Genomic DNA, 19,920 nt, shown 5'->3' with positions numbered 1-19,920 from the left:
GGGTCAGTAGCCATGACAGGTTGGGGTAACCAGAGTCACCTGCAAATATCGAGGGACAACTGTTAGACACACACTAACTCTTAGGGACATCCCCAGACCCAGACACCTAGTCACACTGTATTGGGTCCATGTCCTCACCTAATAGCCACACACGGTGCCTCTGCAGTTGCCCCATCACATAAGGGATGCTGCTATTCCTCAGAATGTAAGCATCATGCACTGAGCCAGGAAATGTGGCATTCACATGGGAGATGTACTGGTCTGCCAAACACACCATCTGCACATTCATCGAATGGTAACTCTTCCAGTTTCTGTACACCTGTTCACTTCTGTGGGGGGGGGGGACCAAGGCCACATGTGTCCCATCAATGGCTCCTATGATATTGGGGATATGTCCCAAGGCATAGAAGTCACCTTATACTGTAGGCAAATCCTCCACCTGAGGGAAAACGATGTAGCTCCGCATGTGTTTCAGGAGGTCAGACAACACTCTGGACAACACGTTGGAAAACATAGGCTGGGACATCCCTGATGCTATGGCCACTGTTGTTTGAAAAGACCCACTTGCCAGGAAATGGAGTACTGACAGCACCTGCACTAGAGGGGGTATTCCTGTGGGATGGTGGATAGCTGACATCAGGTCTGGCTCCAACTGGGCATACAGTTCCTGGATTGTGGCACGATCAACTCTGTAGGTGATGATCACATGTCACTGCTCCATTGTCAACAGGTCCACCAGCGGTCTGTACACCAGAGGATGTCGTCATCTCCTCACCTGCCCCAGCGGACGTGCTCTATGGAGGAGAACAGCGAGCAGAGAGTCAACCAACACTGAGGTACGTAAACACAACTTTATATGAAAAATTATCAAAATCGACATATGGCTGTCTTAGTGTATAATCAAGGCCTATATATGTGTGACGCATTTAAAAATAATGCCATGTGGCCCCCTGAAATGGCGGCTGCCTGAACTGTAAGGTGGGACAAGGGGATATGAGGTATTTGCGCTGGCGTTGTACACCGTCGCGGTAGGCGGTCGAAGACCGCGGCGCAAACCTGCATTGGTTAACATTGGACCCTATGGTACGCACCGCCGCGGACGTGACCACTGTTTTCTCTCTGTTCAATCACTTGATACCTGATCTTCGATAGGAGAGGACCTACAATGCAAGTGCTGCTGTGACCTCAGTCTGGAAGAGACAATGGCTCGTGTGTCTGGGGCAAGAGCCCCTGCCTTCACATCGGAGGAGTTGGACAAACTAGTGGATGGGGTCCTCCTCCAGTACACGCTACTCTATGGTCCTCCAGACAAACAGGTGAGTACACTCTGAGCATGCTGTATGGGCAATGGCTGTTTGGAGTGGTGTGGATGAAAAATGTGAGGGGGAGAATGAGGCGTGCTTGAAATGACGGTGAGTGCATGTGCGACATGGGAAGGGTAGGGATGCGGGCCAATGACTGTGACGGTGCGGGCGCTTATATCTTCTCCTTTTCCCCTGTAATATTCGTGTAGGTCAGCGCCCACCACCAGAAGAAGGATATTTGGCGTGCCATCGCCAAGGAAGTCTGGACCCTGGGGGTCTACAACAGACGGAGCACCCACTGCCGGAAAAGATGGGAGGACATTTGCCGCTGGAGCAAGAAGACGGCAGAGGCCCAGCTGGGGATGGCCTCCCAACATGGGAGGGGTGCCCGTCGCACCATGACCCCCCTGATGTTCCGGATCCTGGCGGTGGTGTACCCGGAGTTGGATGGGCGCTTGAGGGCATCAGAGCAGCCACAAGGGGGTGAGTACACTCTCATTCAGCTGATTCAGCGCGCAGTGGAGGTGTCTTGGTGGGGGAGGTGGGCTGTGGGTTCCCCTAGGCCAGGGCGAGTTTAGTAGGCAGGGTCCCTTCTTAAGGCAGGTCCTGTGGCACCCCACCCCACCTGTGTACAGAGCCAACTGCACCAATCGAGCATAGCCTTGTAAACCATGTCCCTGGGATTGATTAGGGAACTCCAAGTGCACGGCATAGTGCAGGGGGCTTCTGTGTCTGTAGTGTCCGCCAACGGTAGCGGTATTGCATGCACTCAACATGTCTTTCTTCTGTTCCCCCCCTTCCCCCTTTTTATGGTCTCCCTGTGCTTGTGTGCATTAGCGTCATCAGGCAGAGGAGCAGTGGCACCGGAGCAGGAGGGAGCTGCATCCCACATGGCCCTGGAGGGCGAGACAACGGAGTCAGAAGCCACCAGTGGGACGGAGGGCGAATGGAGCTGCACTGCGGGGACAGAAGCTGAGACCAGCGATACGGACTCCTCCTCTGATGTGAGCTCCCTTGCGGTGATGGGCCCCTCTGTGCCCCCTGCATCTACAGATACAGCCGCCACCCCCCCTACCAGCACCGCCCTCCCCCTGGCCCTGTCACCCCTGCTGCCCTCAGTGAGGAGGCAATTGACTTCCTCAGGTCCCTTACTGTTGGGCAGTCTTCCATTTTGAATGCCATCCAGGGTGTAGAGAGGCAGTTGCAACAAACCAATGCATACTTGGAGGGCATTCATTCTGGTCAGGCAGCCCATCAGCAAGCTTTTCAGACTCTGGCCTCTGCACTGATGGCAGCCATTGTCCCTGTCTCTAGCCTCCCCCCTCCAACTTCCTCCACCCAGACCCAAACCCCTGTACCTCAGCCTATCACAAGCACACCCTCAGACCAGCATGCACACACGTCAACACACAAGGGAAGCTCAGGCAAACATAAGCACCACACATCCCACAGGCACTCACACAAGTATCATACGCATGCAGACATACCAACAGCCACTGCCTACACTGTGTCCCCCTCCTCCTCGTCTCCCTCCTCCCTCCCAGTCTCGTCTCCACTCACACCTGCATGCACTACATCATCAGCCACTACCTCCATCACCAGCACACCCATCACCACACCCCCCTCACGTGCAGTCACCACCCCCACTACCATTCACACATCCCCTATGTCCTCTCCCAGTGTGTCTGTGAGCCCACCTCCCAAGGTACACAAACGCAGCCACACACCCACCCAACAGCCATCCACCTCATGTCAGCCTCCAGACCCTGCACCTTCACCCAAAGTCACCAATCGTATACCTTCTACAACCACTACCTCTTCCTCCACTCCAAAACACCTTCCATCTACCCGTCCCAGTGTGTCCCAAAAACTTTTCCTGTCCAACATTGACCTCTTCCCCTCACCTCCTCCACCCCTTCAGACTCCTAGGGCCCGCCTCTCCAGGTCCCAACCCAGCACCTCAGCCACAACATCAGCGGGAGCAGTGGTGCCTCTGGTGACCGGCTTCTGGAGTGCGCCAGGCAGAAGGGCAGCCAGTGTGCCAAGGAGCCAGACCACGCACAGTCCCCCACCTCAAAAACACCAAAAGTTGGGCAGTGCCTGGCAGAAGAGAGGAAAAAAATCTTCAAACAAAGCCGCACCCAGGGGTACATGTGGGAGTGTGGATCCAGCTGCGCCACCATCCAAGGTGGGGAAGGGGCACACTAAAACTGGCAAGTCTGGGAAAACCTGCACGGCGGACAAGACCGCCACCATCACCGCTGCCAAGGACACCGCCGCCACCAGCACCGCTGGCAAGGACACTGCCGCCACCAGCACCACTGAAGAGGGCACCGCCGCCACCAGCACCGCTGAACAGGACACCGCCACCACCAGCACCGTTGAACAGGACACCGCCGCCACCAGCACCGCAGGCCACTGAGCGCCAAATTTTCCAATGCTACTGAGGCTGCTACGAGCAGGATGAAACATTCTGGGCACAAAGCCCCCTCCAGAACCAGTGGAGAGATACATCCACTACCCCTGTCCTTGGCAGGATGAAGCACTCTGGGCACAAAGCCCCCTCCAGAACCAGTGGGGAGATACATCCACTACCTCTGCCCTTGACAGGATGAAGCACTCTGGGCACAAGGCCCCCTCCAGAATCAGTGGAGAATGACATCCACTACCTCTGTCCTTGGCAGGATGAAGCACTCTGGGCACCATGCCCCCTCCAGAACCAGTGGAGAATGACATCCACTACCTCTGTCCTTGGCAGGATGAAGCACTCTGGGCACAAAGCCCCCTCCAGAAGCAGTGTAGTATCATATCCACTACCTCTGTCCTTGGCAGGATGAAGCACACTGGGCACAAAGCCCCCTCCAGAACCAGTGAAGAGATACATCCACTCTCTCTGTCCTTGGCAGGATGAAGCACTCTGGGCACAAAGCCCTCTCCAAAACCAGTGGACAATGACATCCACTTGAGAGACTGTGGCTTTGCACTCCCCAGGATGCAGCAGTGGGCAAAGCACCCACTGTAGAGACTTGAGAGACTGTGGCTTTGCACTCCCCAGGATGCAGCAATGGGCAAACCACCCACTGTTGAAGCTTGAGAGACTGTGGCTTTGCACTCCCCAGGATGCAGCAGTGGGCAAACCACCCACTGTTGAAGCTTGAGAGACTGTGGCTTTGCACTCCCCAGGATGCAACAGTGGGCAAACCACCCACTGTAGATACTTGAGAGACTGTGGCTTTGCACTCCCCAGGATAAATCAGTGGGCAACCCACCCACTGTAGAGACTTGAGAGACTGTGGCTTTGCACTCCCCAGAATACATCAATGGGCATTGAGCCCCCTCGTGGATCTGGCGTTGTGCACTCATCCAGCTGAGGTGCCCCCCCTTCCCTTCCCCCTGAGGTGCCTGTTTTATTTCTATCTGATGCCCCAGCAGTGTTCTCTCCGTCTTGTCCGGGTATCTTGTGTGGGCCTCGCCCTTGCATTTTGGGCCCAGTGGTCCACGGACTATGATGGTGGAATCCCTTGGACTTGTATTCTTGGTGTATATATTTGTTTATAGTGTGAATATCTTTATATATGCATATGTTTTTGATTCATGTCTTTGAATATATTACAGTCATTTGACTAATTTCCTTTTGTACTTGCATTCTTCCAGGGGGGTTGGGGGGTGTAACTGTAATGTATCATGATGTATTAGTGTGTGTGTTGTAGTGGGTGAGGGTGGTGGTGGGGGTGTTTTGTTTTGCGTGTGAATGTCACTCTCTTTTCCCTCCCCTGTGTCGTAGGTGCAGTATTCACCGTGGTCTTCGCCGCCGGCATTCGTGCTCCTGGTAGAGGAGCAGGAAGACAAAGGAACGTAGAATCTGAAGTTCCGGTTCCATGGCGTCCTGGTTCCTCGTGGGGTGTGTAGAGGTGAGTGTTTTCCCCTCCGAGTCCCGTTTCTGCTGTGTTTTTGTTTGCGGTGAATCCACCCCGGAAAAGGTGGCAGATTGGACTGTTGTAATTCTGAGGGTGGTACATTGTCCTCTGCCTGTCTGTTGGCGGTTACTGCTGCGGTGTTTGTTTGTACCGCCTTGGCGGTCAGAGTGTTTAAGTAGCTGTCTATGTTGGCGGTTTCCGCCACGGTTGTGATTCTAAATTTGTTTCCGCCGGCCTGTTGGAGGTTTTACCGCCGCTTTAACACCAACCACCAGGGTTGTAATGACCACCACAGTGGGAAACTTTCAGATCAAGTACGATAGAGTTCAGAGTGCTGCTGTGAAATAATCCAGAGTGCTGAGCCTTAATACTCAAACAGAGTCAAATATTCAAAAACGTGCTTATGCCCTCAAAGGAAATAGTCTATGGAATATTTGACTATGTATTAGTGTGCACTAACCCGAGGGGAGGGTACTCAGCCATAACAGTATGTGAATTGTAATCTGAAGATGAAAGGATACTCAGTGCGAGAATCTCAAAAAAGGCAGAATCGTAGCTTATGAAAGAAGACACTGGAAGTGTTGCCTAGATCATGGAATCATCTGGAAGGCTTGGGAGACTGACGTGCTAGAAGTTCCGGGTGACTCAGGAGGTAAGGGTAGGTACATTGCTCGTGTTGGACAGGAATGAGGCCATGCGCTGATGCAGGTTCAGAGGAGATACAATGGCGTAACAAAATTGTAGGGGGGGGCCTGCAAAGAACATGGAGGGGGGCCCCATCCAGACTCATGCAGGCCAGGGACTGCGGGAGCCTTTGTTTTGCCCCTGAGGGTTTATTTATACAAGAAGCAAAGAGTGTTCCAGAAAAGCATGGGCGCCACATGACTGTGTGGAATATTCCAATGAACGTAAAGAAGATCACATGTTACATACAATGGAATTCAGTGGTTCACAGTGGAAATGTAACTTTCCTAAGTAGACACATGATATCTGCAGATGCACAATGGACCAAACTTGCAAAAGAATGGAACAAACGGTCAATGGTTCAGGCTTCCTGAGGGGAATCATGGAGTGCTCAAGACTGGAAAGTGCTAAAAGGGAAACATGTCTTGGAGTGCCCACTACAGAGAGGTGCCACAAGGGAAGATTGACATGAGCCTGGCGAGTAACACCCACAGCACATAATGCACAAGATGGAGTTGTGACAGAGGTGGTGGCATAAATGAGCTGATGTTGAATGAGCCCATCCACTTTAATTGGTGAGGAAGATGCCCATGACTCAGACTTAGACCCTGGCACCAGTTCCTCTACAAATTCAGACAGCCAAATGCCCAGAGTGACTCCTGGAACCACTGATGAACTTATATAAACAAGATAATGCCTTGTAAGACTTGTGTGTGATGGTTGGGAAAGTGTTCTGATGCTCGTGAGACATCAAACTGATAACATAGGCCCCATGGCTCTGCAATTACTCTTTCATCTTCCAGTCAAGTGGGAGAGAGCTGGGTAAGGGCTTTAAGATGACCAAAACCTCCTCTTTTGTATTCAAGATTAAGGTGGGTACACCTATGAATGCCTGCATGTTGAATGACAGTTTGGATGGGGGCCCTAACCTACTTGTTCTGGGGTATGGGATTTGGGAAGTTTGTTGTCTGCTTATTGAGAGGGGAAACACAGATTGTGCCCTGTGGTGGAGCTGCTTGTTCTATCAGTGTTGGGTGGTTCCCGATACCCGAGAAATAGAGGCCTAGCGGTGTTCATTGCCTTGCTTTCATCCCTCACAATGCTGACACCCATGACCTATAAAGTTTTGCCTTGGAATGTTAGGGGGATGCATATCATGGCCACGATATACAAAGTATTCTCCTATCTTAACAGGTGAGGGGTTCAATTAGTGCTCCTACAAGAAACACACCTCATACCCAAAGAGGGGGGCAGAACGGCAGCATAAATAAAGGGGGCAGGTCTATTACACTGTCTACTTAGCCTATGCAGAAGGAGTCATGGTGTGGATATGTCCATGGGTCCCCTTTTAAAGATACAGGTCATCTGAAAGATCCAACAGGTAGATTTTTTGAGGTCACTGGCCATCTGAACGGCTGTGACATAGCCATTGATAGTATCTATGGACCAAATGGAGACCAGGCGGCATTCTTTGCAGAACTCTTGAGGGAACTGGCCACCCATTTAGTGGGTTCCGTCATATTAGGTGGTGTTGGACTTTTGCTTTTGCAGGGTCATCCCCAGACTTTTTTGCCTCCTGCCTCCTATATTTTTCTGACATGTTGCTGTTGGCTTTTCAACTCTGAGCACTTTACCACTGCTAACCAGTGCTAAAGTGCATATGCTCTCCTGTTTAAATTGTATGTAAGTGGTTTATCCATGATTGGCATATTTGATTTACTAGTAAGTCCCTAGTAAGGTGCACTAGAGGTGCCAGGGCCTGTAAATCAAATGCTACTAGTGGGCCTGCAGCCCTGGTTGTGCCACCCACATAAGTAGCTCTGTAATCATGTCTCAGACCTGCCACTGCAGTGTCTGTGTGTGTATTTTTACACTGTAAATTCGACTTGGCAAGTGTACCCACTTGCCAGGCCTAAACCTTCCCTTTTCTTACATGTAAGGCACCCCTAAGGTATGCCCTAGGTAGCCCCAAGGGCAGGGTGCAGTGTATGGATAAGGTAGGACATATAGTAATGTGGTTTATATGTCCTGACAGTGAAATACTGCCAATTTCGTTTTCACTGTTGCAAGGTCTGTCTCTCTCTCATAGGATAATATGGGGGCTACCTTTAAATATGATTAAAGCGTAGATTCCCCTAGAGAGTAGATGGACATGTGGAGTTTGGGATCCCTGAACTCACAATTTAAAAATACATCTTTTAGTAAAGTTGATTTTAAGATTGTGAGTTTGGAAATGCCACTTTTAGAAAGTGAGCATTTTCTTGCTTAAACCATTCTGTGACTCTGCCTTGTTTGTGGATTCCCTGTCTGGGTCAGTTTGACAGCTGGGTTGTTTTTCACCTCACACCAGACAGTGACACAAAGGGAGCTGGGGTGTGATCTGCATTTCCTGATTAGCCATCTCTGCTAGGAGGGAGGGGTGGAGTGGTCACTCTCATCTGAAAGGACTGTGCCTGCCTCTGACAATGCTGTCTCCAACCCCCTGGTGTGTGTCTGAGGCCTTGCCTGGGCAAGGCAGGATTTCACAAGAAGGTGTGAGTCCCCTTTGAAGAAAGGTGACTTCAAAGACTAAAATGGGTATAAGAAGGGCACCCAAACTTACAAACTTGAGAAACACTTCTGGAACCAAGGGGAACCTCTGCCTGGAGAAGAGCTGATAGCTGAGGAAAACGTGCTGCCCTGCCTGTGACTGTGCTTTGTGGAGCTTTCCTGCAGTGCTGCTTCTGCCAGAGTAAGAGGGCAAAGACTGGACTTTGTGTGCCTTCCATCTTGAAGAAGAAATCTCCAAGGGCTTGATGTAGAGCTTGCCTCCTGTTATTGAAGTCTCAGGGATAGCAAAGACTTCTTCCTGCCAGCACCTGGAGTCTCTGGAGAGACCCCTACTCTGCTCTGTGGTGCCCTTCCAGTTCCTGGGACCCTGAAAGGAGAGGCTGGCAGCCTAAGGACAAAAATACACGCACCGAGGGCCGTGCGGAGAAAAGATCGACGCGAATCCGATCGCGGCTGAGAAAACGACGCGACGCCGGCTCCGCAGCTGAGAAACGACGCCGCAGGAAACGCGACCGGAGAATCGACGCCCGGAGCAGGAGAAACGACGCGCAGCATCGCTGACGAAGGCTGAGAGATCGCAACCAGCGCCGCGGGACTTTCGGACCGTCGCGTGGCTGGCTTTTTCGACGCGCCTCGCCGTGCCGAGCTGTTTTCGACGCATATAACCGTGCAGGGTTATTTTCGACGCACACCGCCCGTGCGGGGTTATTTTTGCCGCAAACCAGGTACATTTTCACGCTAGCAGCGCTAGTGTGTTGTTACAACTACCTAAAGACTCTTTTTATTTTAAACCTTTAAAAAATCATAACTTGACTTGTGTATGTTGGATTTTTGTCGTTTTGGTCTTGTTTTGTCTAGATAAATATTTCCTATTTTTCTAAACTGGTGTTGTGTCATTTTGTAGTGTTTTCATTAAGTTACTGTGTGTGTTGGTACAAATACTTTACGCCCAGCACTCTGAGGTTAAGCCTACTGCTCTGCCAAGCTACCAAGGGGGTAAGCAGGGGTTAGCTGAGGGTGATTCTCTTTTATCCTAACTAGAGTGAGGGTCCTTGCTTGAACAGGGGGTAACCTGACTGTCAACCAAAGACCCCATTTCTAACATTGGTGACCAGCGGTCGGGATTTGGACTTGTATTTGTACTTGACATACAGTAATTAAGTGTACACTACTGTTTTGATCTCAGACCACTACGTGACCACATACTACTTGTCTTGTGATTCTGCTTTTTGTTCTCTGATGTCCTCCTGGAAGTATTGATAATATTTTTGGACTTTGTTTTTTGGTTGTGAAGCCTTTGCAGAAATGGAAGTCAATTTCTGGCACCTATCTATGTATAAAAAGTGGCAGCTTAAAGCATTCTGCATGGAAAGGGGACTGGCTGTGAACAAGGAATCCAGAAGGGAGGATCTTGAGTCAGCCCTGTTTCAGGATGAATTGAAACGTTGTCAGGCAACACCACCAAATGAGTCTGAGGAGGATAACTACTCTGAGGAGGAGGATTACTCCAAAGAGGAGGGCAGTGGCCCTGAGGAGGGAACAGAAAGAGATGATAGGCTCCTAGCTCGAATCCGGAGTCTGGAAGAGTTTAAGAGGGCCGAGGAGAAGAGAGCCTTAGCCCTGGCAGAAAGGAGGAGGGACTTAGAGATTAAAAAAATGATTTATGCTTACGAGCTTAAATTGAAAGAGCTGGAAGTCATGAGGGCTGAGTCCAGCTGGAATGGTGGCAGCAACAATTGTATATCCAGTGATGCTGCAGAAGTACACATGCCCAGAGAGGTGGTGCCCTACTTGAAGGAGGGAGTTAACACACGCCAGGAGGTTCAGGGGTATGAGGTAGCTCCAGTGATGCACAGGGTCCCTGAGGTGGATTGGGGAACTGGCATGGGGAGTCATATTCCTACTGGTGGGAGGGACACTCTACTGACTCTAAGTGAGAGTGACAGGGAGAGGGGTTCCCCCCAGGTAGAAGTCCTGGTTATGGAGTGTGAAGACATCCCAGAAGAGTGTGGGTTGAGTGTCAGGGACGGTCAGGTACTGTCTCACCAGTCTCAGGAGGGTGATGTGGGGTGCTTTTTCAAAGCAGAGTCACTGGATGGTTGGGTGAAGGGTACTTTGGTTAATTCATGTGAGGGGCTGAGTGATGTAATTGCTGGAGAGCATATGTCTAGTCCTTATTTTCCAGAGCTATGCCAACACCAGGTGGAGTGTAAGTTCTCTGACCCCAGGGAGCTTACAATGGAGGCAGACTTCTGGGTGAGTACCAGAGAGTCTGAAGAGGTATTCGGGGGTGCTCCTGAGAGGAGTGGTCTAGGTAGTTCCCAACCAGGTGAGGTAGGGAAGGATTGTAGTGTCCCAGGTAGGTCCCAGTGTAGTGGGATGGGTGAGGGACCCCATGTCCAGTCTCAGAGGAGAGGGAATGGGGATGGGTTGAGGCCCAAGGTGCCCGAGATCCGGTCCCAGGTCCTGGAGGGTTCCCTGCGGGAACCCCAGGAGGGGAGCCTAGCCTGTACCATAGGGCCATCTGTTGAGGGAGACCCCACAGTGTCAGGAGAACTTGGGGGGGCGGCTGTAGCCAGCGTCCCACCAGTTCTGGTGTCTGGCAGTACCACTCCTAGTGAGGGGTTGCAGAAGTCCAGACAGAGGGTTGAGAGGGGGTTGCAGACCCCAGTGGAGAACCTGGAGGGTCAGGGGTCAGCTCTGAGTGCAGAGCCCCCCAGGAATGACCTTGGTGAGACCATTTCTGGGCTGGGGGGAATCCAGACTCTGTCAGATGGGCAGAGGTCAGGAGACCTGCGCCAGCCAGACTCTTGTATGGCCCTTGGGGAAAGTGTTTCCCTTGTGGGGGGTAGGTGTGCCCCCCAGGAAGTCCTGGTGCGCCAGGCAATGATTCAACCGCAGGATGGTGACTCTGGGTTGGATGATCAGGTTCAGGGGGTAAACTCTGACCTGATGGGGAGTACGTGTGCTCCCAAGGAAGTCCTGGTGCGCCAGGCAGTGGTTCAACCGCAGGGTAGTGACTCTGGGTTGGATTGCCAGATTCAGGGGGTAAGCTCTGATCTGGTAGGGGGTAGGTGTGCTCCCCTGGAAGTCCTGGTGTGCCAGGCAATGGTTCAACCGCAGGGTGGTGACTCTGGGTTGAATGATCAGGTTCAGGGGGTAAACTCTGACCTGATGGGGGGTAAATGTGCTCCCAAGGAAGTCCTGGTGTGCCAGGCAGTGGTTCAACCGCAGGGTGGTGACCCTGGGTTGGATGACCAGGTTCAGAGGGTAAACTCTGACCTGGTAGGGGGTAGGTATGCCCCCCAGGAAGTCCTGGGTTGCCAGGCAGTGATCCAGTCTGTGGGTACAGACCCTGGATTGGGAGGCCAGGTTAAGGGTGTCCCCCCTGACCTGGAGGAAGGGGCTACTGCTAACAGTACCCCTACCATGTTGTCTTCTGGGGGGGCCGCTCCTAGTTGGGTGGTTCAGGACCCCAGAAGAGAGGGCAGGGGGAGGGAAGCCTCACCCCTGGCCCTGGTCCAACCTGAAGGTACAGACCCCAGGTTGGAGGATCAGTTGCAGGTTAACATCCCTGCACTGATGGAAGAATTGTGCAGGACTGCTTCTACAAGCACCCTGACAGTTTTGGACTCTGGGGGTGCCTCTTCTGCAGGGAGGGTACAGAGCCCCAGAGGGGAGGACCAGGGTCAGGTTGTCATCCCTGACCTGGTGGAAGAGAGAGTGGTCAAAGGGTGCCAGGCACCTGGGGCTACCGCCCCCCACTCTCCACAGTCACAGTGGTTAGAGAGGCCTGAGGTCGGGCTCTCACCCCTGACAGTTGTCTGGGGCCACTGTGGCTTGCTGTCCTGGTGGACAGAGTTGCCCCTGGGGGGGGGAGGACGAGAGTCACACCCCGGGGGTGGAGTGGGCAACACCACTGTGTTGGCCCTGGTGGTACTATCTGCCCATTGCAATACATCTGTGAGCAAAGTAAAGTTAGGTGTTGCACAGATGGTGTCTGTAGATGTGGAGAAGGGTTCCCCATGGGTTAGCTTAGTGGGCCCTGAGAGTATGGACAGAGGGATCCAACTGGAGTCAGGAAGGCGTAGAACTGGAACATGCCCCTGCTGTTGTGGGCCTGGGTCCCTGTTCTATCGCCCCAATCAGGGAAGTACATCAAGGTATTGATTGTTCTCCCCTGGCTTTAGGCTGGTAGGGGGTCGTGTTGGACTTTTGCTTTTGCAGGGTCATCCCCAGACTTTTTTGCCTCCTGCCTCCTATATTTTTCTGACATGTTGCTGTTGGCTTTTCAACTCTGAGCACTTTACCACTGCTAACCAGTGCTAAAGTGCATATGCTCTCCTGTTTAAATTGTATGTAAGTGGTTTATCCATGATTGGCATATTTGATTTACTAGTAAGTCCCTAGTAAGGTGCACTAGAGGTGCCAGGGCCTGTAAATCAAATGCTACTAGTGGGCCTGCAGCCCTGGTTGTGCCACCCACATAAGTAGCTCTGTAATCATGTCTCAGACCTGCCACTGCAGTGTCTGTGTGTGTATTTTTACACTGTAAATTCGACTTGGCAAGTGTACCCACTTGCCAGGCCTAAACCTTCCCTTTTCTTACATGTAAGGCACCCCTAAGGTATGCCCTAGGTAGCCCCAAGGGCAGGGTGCAGTGTATGGATAAGGTAGGACATATAGTAATGTGGTTTATATGTCCTGACAGTGAAATACTGCCAATTTCGTTTTCACTGTTGCAAGGTCTGTCTCTCTCTCATAGGATAATATGGGGGCTACCTTTAAATATGATTAAAGCGTAGATTCCCCTAGAGAGTAGATGGACATGTGGAGTTTGGGATCCCTGAACTCACAATTTAAAAATACATCTTTTAGTAAAGTTGATTTTAAGATTGTGAGTTTGGAAATGCCACTTTTAGAAAGTGAGCATTTTCTTGCTTAAACCATTCTGTGACTCTGCCTTGTTTGTGGATTCCCTGTCTGGGTCAGTTTGACAGCTGGGTTGTTTTTCACCTCACACCAGACAGTGACACAAAGGGAGCTGGGGTGTGATCTGCATTTCCTGATTAGCCATCTCTGCTAGGAGGGAGGGGTGGAGTGGTCACTCTCATCTGAAAGGACTGTGCCTGCCTCTGACAATGCTGTCTCCAACCCCCTGGTGTGTGTCTGAGGCCTTGCCTGGGCAAGGCAGGATTTCACAAGAAGGTGTGAGTCCCCTTTGAAGAAAGGTGACTTCAAAGACTAAAATGGGTATAAGAAGGGCACCCAAACTTACAAACTTGAGAAACACTTCTGGAACCAAGGGGAACCTCTGCCTGGAGAAGAGCTGATAGCTGAGGAAAACGTGCTGCCCTGCCTGTGACTGTGCTTTGTGGAGCTTTCCTGCAGTGCTGCTTCTGCCAGAGTAAGAGGGCAAAGACTGGACTTTGTGTGCCTTCCATCTTGAAGAAGAAATCTCCAAGGGCTTGATGTAGAGCTTGCCTCCTGTTATTGAAGTCTCAGGGATAGCAAAGACTTCTTCCTGCCAGCACCTGGAGTCTCTGGAGAGACCCCTACTCTGCTCTGTGGTGCCCTTCCAGTTCCTGGGACCCTGAAAGGAGAGGCTGGCAGCCTAAGGACAAAAATACACGCACCGAGGGCCGTGCGGAGAAAAGATCGACGCGAATCCGATCGCGGCTGAGAAAACGAAGCGACGCCGGCTCCGCAGCTGAGAAACGACGCCGCAGGAAACGCGACCGGAGAATCGACGCCCGGAGCAGGAGAAACGACGCGCAGCATCGCTGACGAAGGCTGAGAGATCGCAACCAGCGCCGCGGGACTTTCGGACCGTCGCGTGGCTGGCTTTTTCGACGCGCCTCGCCGTGCCGAGCTGTTTTCGACGCATATAACCGTGCAGGGTTATTTTCGACGCACACCGCCCGTGCGGGGTTATTTTTGCCGCAAACCAGGTACATTTTCACGCTAGCAGCGCTAGTGTGTTGTTACAACTACCTAAAGACTCTTTTTATTTTAAACCTTTAAAAAATCATAACTTGACTTGTGTATGTTGGATTTTTGTCGTTTTGGTCTTGTTTTGTCTAGATAAATATTTCCTATTTTTCTAAACTGGTGTTGTGTCATTTTGTAGTGTTTTCATTAAGTTACTGTGTGTGTTGGTACAAATACTTTACGCCCAGCACTCTGAGGTTAAGCCTACTGCTCTGCCAAGCTACCAAGGGGGTAAGCAGGGGTTAGCTGAGGGTGATTCTCTTTTATCCTAACTAGAGTGAGGGTCCTTGCTTGAACAGGGGGTAACCTGACTGTCAACCAAAGACCCCATTTCTAACAGGTGGGTATTACAATTGTGTGGCAGACCCCATACTCGACCGCCCTACCTCCCACTGAGAGACTCCCGACACCTAGACTTGCACATTTTCTGACTGGCAGGCAGAATAGGGACTGGTAGATTCATGACACTTGTATGAGGAATGACCATTCCTGTTTTCAACTCTGCTCAACCTGCTTGTGCACCTGGATGTGTTCTTGTGTACGCCAGAGGTACGAGGTACCATACAAACCTTGGAGTGCCTTTCCAGGACTATATCTGACCATAACCCATTATTACTGCAGCTCAGATGGGAAAGGGCACGCCCCGCATCCCGTCATGGAGATTAAAACCAGAGTCACCTAGAAGACCCAGTCTTCTGGGACTCAGTGAGGACTACAAAAACTTTGAGGACAATACTGGCTCAGCATCGTCCACTGAGGTGGAGTGGGACGCTCTTAATGCCGTGAACTCAACTCAGACCAGGAAACCAGCAGACCTTCACCGAAGCGTAACTGATTGACCAACTGACGATAGAGAGGCCTACCTGGCACCCTTAAGTCTTCCTACAGTTTCCCTTGAGGCAGCTGATGAGCTGGGGGGAGAAATTACAGTACTGGAAATCTGAGCAGCCATACAATCTATTGCCCAGAATAAAACACAGGAACCAACTGATTCCCAGCTGAATTATACTCTGCAAATGCAGAGGACCTGGCCCCCAAATTATTTGACCTTTACAAGGAAGCTAGAGATGCAGGATTTTTACCATCTTCCACGTGAGATACCTTGGTCATGCCCCGACTGAAACAGGTGAAATCAGCCCATGACAAAAAGGCAATCCGACCACTATCAATGTTAAGTGCAGATTACAAAATTCTTAGTAGGGTCCTGGCCACCCATCTTCTCCATTATATGCCTACATGTACCCACTCTAACCAGGTGGGAATCATCCCTGGCCACAGCACAGCACTTAACATTGATTATATGACGGAACACTGAATTAAAAACAACTACTAACCTTAACAACGAGGTCGGAACACCGACCTCGTCCTTACTACTAATGATTTTACTACGAATGCCTTAACAACGATATTTTGTTGTAAAGGCATTCCTGATAAAATCATTAGCAATAGGCACCATTCACCCTACATCCCTCACCCCACCCCCCCAACCCCACCCAAAACCTAAAACCCGCTGACCCCCCACCCACTCCCCAAAACCAAAAACGCCCCACCCCCCAACCCCACCCTAAAACCTAAAACCCGCTGACCCCCACCCACTTCCCAAAACCAAAAAATCCCCACCCCCCAACCCCACCCCAAAACCTAAAACCCCCCACCCCCTCCCAAAACCAAAAACGCCCCACCCCCCCAACCCCACCCTAAAACCTAAAACCCCCTAACCCCCCACCCCCTCCCCAAAACCAAAAACGCCCCACCCCCCCAACCCCACCGCAAAACCTAAAACCCCCTAACCCCCCACCCCCTCCCCAAAACCAAAAACGCCCCACCCCCCAACCCCACCCCAAAACCTAAAACCCCCTAACCCCCCACCCCCTCCCCAAAACCAAAAACGCCCCACCATCCCAACCCCACCCCAAAACCTAAAACCCCCTAACCCCCCACCCCCTCCCCAAAACCAAAAACGCCCCACCCCCCCAACCCCACCCCAAAACCTAAACCCATCACTTACCTTTGCCAACTCCCTTCTTTGTACCTTAACCACGCATGTTCGTTGTTCAGAACATACGTAGTTAAGGCACAAAAATACGAAGTGGTGGTTAAAAAAAGCGTTGTTACGCTTTCGTTAACCACGACTTTCGTAATAAAAAAGTCATAAAAAAGGATGTTTCCCCTTAACATTTGCAGGCTTCTCACAATGTTAGATGCTGACACTTATGATTGAGCGGAGGCAGCGATTTTCGCCATAGACATAGAGAAGGGACTTATTAGCTTGAAATGGTCTTTCCTTTACAGTGTCATGAAACACTGTGACGTAGGGCATAGCATATAGCATATAGCTATAGCATAGGCTGAGGGACCAGGCAGGGCTGCCCCCTATCACCCTTACGTTTTGCTCTGGCGATGGAGCCTCTGGCTTGCCACACCAGTGCTGTGATCGATTATCAGATATAACGGTGGTTGCCCAAACCCATTACATTGCAGTATATGCAGATGACCTTTTGGTTTTCTTACATGACACAACAGTGGCCCTTGAGGGCACTAGGGACCTCCAGGAGCAATTTTGCTCCCTCTTTGTGTTGTAGTTTAGCAGCAATTAGATTAAGCATTAGCAGAAGACATCTTGTATTTAGCAACTATTGTGAACATTTCGCGGAATCCATTTTGTATTCATGGCAGCCATTTTCTCTGCCACATGCTGCCATGTGCTCACCATGTGCTCTGTCCTACCTTTCTGTTAACTACTCTTGAAAATCTGCCTAGTGACAAGTTATATTTAGCATCTCCCACTTTCGCACATGCCCAGTAAGGTCTGCAGCTGTTAGTCCTTGAGAACGGTTAGCCCCTCCTATCTGTCGACTGTGCATTTCCACATGACCTTGCATGTATGCAAGTCTTGCTTCTATAATTGTACCACCTCCTTTTAGCCCCTGCGTGGGTATAAAAGGACCATGCTCTCTCAGTTCAGTGTGCTACTTCAAACATTACCGAAGGGTGCTGTTTGAACTGTAGTACCACCTCATGAGGTTTAATAAACTTTGTCTTTTATTTCAGTTTCTGTGCCAACTTCTTTCTACATGGTCTGAGGACTTTGTGCAGAGAAGGGTGAACCCCTTGCACTAGTAGGCCTTGCTGAGGCTTACTTCAACAAATTTGCGCCCGAACAGGGACCCATCGGCGACTCGGACGCCCAACGGATTGGTCGCGACGAAGGATTGGGATCTCGCTGCAGACGATCAATGCCTGAGGAGACCCGAGTCATGGCAACCACAGCGTTTTCCCCTTCTTTCTGATTTGACCATCCAGGTGGCGCCAGTCCTCGACTGAGATCCTTTTTGTTCATTCGTCATGCAGTGACCATTTGGTCGATTTTAGAACTTGGCAGTTGGAACCTGGACACCCTGTGATAGGTAAGAGCCGTTTTACGGCACTTGATGTGGGTTTTGATGCCTTTGTTTGGTAATGTAGTTTAGCACTACTTACTGTCGCTCTCGTGTTTTGGGTGACTAGTCAATTTGTGTCCTTTGAATTGATATATAAATTGCAATTTATATAGGCAGGTAATGAGGAGAATTTTCTCCAATTTAATTTTGATTTGAACGGTACCTTAAGTGCTACTTTGATTATAATACTGCATATTCTGCACTATTTTTGGCATGCCTGTTTTTAGCGCACTTTGTAGGATGTGTTGCTTTTGTAATGGTACCAATTTGAGAATGGAAGAATCGCAACCGGCACCCCCAGAGGGGACGCCCAATAGAGATATGTATGTTAAACATGGTCTTTCTTCTATAATGTACAGCACATTATGGAATAAATACACTAGTGCGGATCCTGAGTTATGTTGGCCCATGCATGGGTCATTTGATGTGCGAAAGATTGAGTATGTGGAACAATGTATGTGTAAGCGAAAGTCTAGGCAAGATATGTTTGACTGTGTACGAATGTGGGAGAAAGAAGTGCGTGGATGAGTGAAGCGTGAGCAAGCCTTGCTTGAGAAAGAGCAGCGGAAGAATTTATATGTGAAAGCATTGGAAACGAGAAATAAGTAAATAAATGACTTAAAGGAGCTAAAAGAGAAAGAACGTAAATTACAGGTAACTGGCCAATACACCGTTAGGCAACCTCTCTATCCTATCCTTAATAAACCACATGATGATTTTTTGTTACTAGATCGCCCTCCACCTTCTGCCCCTCATGAGTAAGCTAAGGTCTCCGGTTCGGAGCAACAGAAGATGCGAGACAGTCGCTCTATGTTGCCTGCTCACCGTGCGTCTGAGCTTAGATCTATTGCCCGTAAAACAATTAGTAGCGTTGTCTCTGCTTCTGAACTTTTAGACAACATGAAAGAGTGGACGGAAAAGGAGCAGCTATATTTTACTGAGGCATTTGGCACAGAAGTTATTGAACTATTTTGGAAATATTCTGATGAATTAGAGCCCAATGATGTTGCAGCTGATCATAAGCAAATGCGTGATGGTCTTTTTGTTTTCTCCCAGGTGACTGATGCAGTCAGGCGTTTGGTGAAATTATGTGTTGCGGCAGTCCGCTTGCAAGAGGAGAAAAGAGCTGTGGACGTAGTTGCACGGACATCTCAGACCGGTGGGGTGCAAGCTTCCATCTTCGGAACAGATAAGACTATGAAAGTTCACGCGAAACCAATGTGGGAGGCCGTGCCTTTGTATGTTCCTCCTAAAGGATTGGGCACAAGTGATGATAAAACTTCTGTTGATGCTAAGGGTTATTTTTTTTATAATTGGGTGTATACTCCTTGGAATAGGGCAGATGTAATGGCACTTAAAACAGCATTACCTGACTCGCTGAAAAATACAGCCGCCTTTTATGAGGAAGTTGAGGGAGCAATTAGTACTTGTACTATGACTTTGGACAACTTGATTCTTTTGTTTTGCCTGAAGGTGTGGCTCTCATACAATATGTCGATGATATTTTGTTGGCAGCTGATACCCCTGAGCAATGTGAAAGTGCACTTTGTCCTTACTTTCTTTTCTTGCTTCACACCATCATAAAGTCTCACGAAAGAAATTGCAATACTGTAGAACAAAGGTAACCTATTTAGGTCACCTTTTGTCTAAAGAGGGCTGTGCACTTACATCAGATTGTATTCAAGCAATTTTAGACACACCAGTACCCTCTACTCAGAAAGATGTTCGTACATTCCTTGGTCTTACTTCTTTTTGTAGGCAATGGATATTAGGGTTTTCACACATTGTCAAACCTTTGCTAGCACTTCTGACTAAAGATACTCCAATGCCCCTCCCATGGACAGATGAATGTAAGACTGCTTTCCGGCAGCTACGACAAGCCCTTTGTTCAGCACCAGTGTTAGGTACTCCAGATTACATGAAGCCTTTTGCACTTTACGTACATGAGAAAGATGGATGTGCATTGTCTGTTTTAGTACAGACACATGACGATAAGCAGCGTCCCTGTGCATATTTTTCAGCAGTACTTGACCC

This window comes from Pleurodeles waltl, chromosome 3_1 (genome assembly GCF_031143425.1).
Source record: "Pleurodeles waltl isolate 20211129_DDA chromosome 3_1, aPleWal1.hap1.20221129, whole genome shotgun sequence".
Taxonomy (NCBI): domain Eukaryota; kingdom Metazoa; phylum Chordata; class Amphibia; order Caudata; family Salamandridae; genus Pleurodeles; species Pleurodeles waltl.
Note: the sequence above shows the minus strand (reverse complement) of the source record.